Source organism: Prionailurus viverrinus, chromosome D1 (assembly GCF_022837055.1).
Source record: "Prionailurus viverrinus isolate Anna chromosome D1, UM_Priviv_1.0, whole genome shotgun sequence".
In the NCBI taxonomy this organism is placed as follows: domain Eukaryota; kingdom Metazoa; phylum Chordata; class Mammalia; order Carnivora; family Felidae; genus Prionailurus; species Prionailurus viverrinus.
Genome location: NC_062570.1, coordinates 4,887,148 through 4,889,828, shown reverse-complemented (window position 1 = coordinate 4,889,828; position 2,681 = coordinate 4,887,148). Strand labels below are relative to the sequence as shown.

At 38.2% G+C, this 2,681-nt stretch overlaps 1 non-coding gene across 1 annotated transcript; it reads right to left on the bottom strand.

The window, feature by feature from the left end:
- Positions 1-1,722: 1,722 nt before the first annotated feature.
- LOC125147316 (small Cajal body-specific RNA 7) lies at positions 1,723-1,838 on the bottom strand. Its single transcript, XR_007145144.1, has one exon. It is a non-coding gene; the product is annotated as a small Cajal body-specific RNA 7 (non-coding RNA).
- Between the last annotated feature and the right edge of the window lie 843 nt (positions 1,839-2,681).

Genomic DNA, 2,681 nt, shown 5'->3' with positions numbered 1-2,681 from the left:
GAATTAGTTCTTTGAAAACAAGATGAGAAGACAAAGGAGAGCCTGTGAGCTATTTTCAGGCACTTTAACAGATTTTTGTGGGGAAAACAGAGGGTATAATAGAACTAGTGATCCAAAGTGATAGGAATAGATTGTTTCTCTGTGGAAGAAGGAAGGAACTATGTGATCACTAGAGATATTATCGGGAGAGCATGCTTCAGGAGTTCCTCATCATGGGTGGTGTAGAAGTAGACGAAGGATGACTCTTTATGAGGAATACTATATTTTTTTAGTATGTACTATATTTATTTATTTTCAGACAGAGCACAAGCTGGGGAGGAACAGAGAGAGGGAGAGAGAGAATCCCAAGCAGGCTCCACACTGTCAGCACAGAGCCTGATGCAGGGCTCAAACCCATGAACCATGAGATCATGACGTGAGCTGAAATCAATAGTTGGATGCTCAGTTGACTGAGCTACCCAGGCACCCTAAGGACTACTGTATTTTGATGGAGGTTTGACGGGTTAGTGCAGTTCCAGGGCATCTGATGACTTCATGTCACTGATCTTGTGTGAAACAGTGTAGCTACAAATTATTTTTTAAATAAACATATACATAGTTCCATGCTATTGTCCTCCAGAAGTACAAAAGCACTAGGATTGCTTCTTCATGCGTGCTGTAAAAGCTGCCATATGCTACTGTAATGGCCACATCATGGACATAGGATGTGATAATTTCTGTCACACTTAAAGTCTGATACTTTTGGCTAAGGAAACTCATAGGTTTAGCCTTTGGCTAACTTTTACCTATATCATTTGGAAAGTGGTAAAAAATTTTCAGATTCTCCTCAATTTTATGTCTTTACTATAACACAACTTTGTTTCCAAAACCTAATAATTTCTGTACAAATTGGTCAGACACGTAGCTCCCAAGACTGGGTTGCAGCAGTTCAGGAGGGTGAATCACACAGCTGAATAATTGAAGAAGGCGTAGCAATCAAAGAGGCATTAGCAGTGATTAATGGCTCCAAGTAAACCCTCTGAGGATCTGTCCTTGTGGAAATGAAACTCTCCTGCCATCGCTACAGTGGCCTCCAATTTGAGCAGGGACAGTCGTCATCAACAGAAGCCAGAGTCCATGCATATTTGCACTGTGATTCCCTCTCCATCCTTCTTAGCCACCAGGTGAAAGATTGGGAGAGGTACAGGCATGAGAAATGATGAGAGCAGGTCTCTGGGAAGATGCCAAAGCCTGTGAGCCATTGCCCTATTTATGCAATGCAAAAATGCAGGTTTTTGGGTATAGAGCTGAGGCAGGTGCTTGGCCAGCTCCTCTTTGTAATTAGCTTGTGTGTGTGTGTGTGTGTGCGTGTGTGTGTGTGTGTGTGTGAGACAGAGAGAGAGAGAGAGGGGGGGGGGGGGAACATTAGAGTGTGTGTGTGCATGCCCTTATCAAATCTGGCTGGAACTTGTGCCTTTACATCTGAAGATTCAGGATTTTCTACAATTTAGGGGGAAGTTCTTTTGGTTTATATTTCTTCCTCCATTGTTTTTTTTCTTCTCATTCTAGATCACACTGTTTTTAGAGGTTGTACTTTTCATTAATTGTCCTACTAAATCTGTCTTATAGTCAACAGAGGAATGCAGACAAATATGTATAATACAAGGGAATATCTGGTATTTTATAAGAAAGGCACACAGATAGGCTTTGCTGTTTGAAAGGAAAGAGAAACAACTGATAATATTGGAGTGTAATTTTATGATGCTCTTTTTTAAAACTTAGATTAATCTCTTAATTTACATATTAAAAATTTCCAATCATACAACATTCGACACCCAGTCTCTATTTCATAATTTCCATAGGATGCTCTGCTTTTTACATGTGGTTTCTTGGTGAAAAATGTATCCCAGATTGTAAATGTGGCCCAGATTATAAAGAGTCTGGTTTCGCCTCCATTATGCTATATTTCTATCAAAATTTCTATCCTATGCATATTTTAAAGTATATCTTAGCATATTCTCCAATTTAAAAACTTTAAACTTAACCATCACAAATGTCCCTGAAGCACTTAATATGCTCTTGATAATATCTACTTCTTTGGGTATTCAGTAATTAATCTTAAATACATTAGAGAGTTCCCTGTTAGCAAATTCTTTGTTAGCTCAAAGATGTTAAAACCCTATTTTTAAAAAAAATCTGAATGTATACTCTGTTTTAACTATATCATAAAATTTGAAACAATTAATTTGGTTCACTTATATTTAAAAGTAAATATATGACATAGTTGTGTTCCTTTTGGAGAGGGGCAGGGATGCCACAAATGCAGTAAAAGGAGAATGATTTGCTTCTAAAATAGTAGAAACTCATTGTTTAACTCTTCACAGATTAAGGCCACTATTCTTTTCACTATTATACCTATACTGTTACTTACTTAACTCCAGAATGTCCTGAAACTACAAAGGTTTTATATCATCCCAACAGAGATTCAAATGAAACTGTATTGATACATCAGATTGAAAACAGTTTTCTTTAAAATTACAATTCAGGCAATGGCATTTCTTTTTTTTTCTCATGAGTATAATTTATTGTCAACTTGGCTTCCATACAGCACCAGTGTTCCTCCCAACAAGTGCCCTCCTCAATGCCCATCACCCATTTCCCCCTCTCCCCTGCGCCCCATCCACCCTTAGTTTGTTCTCTGT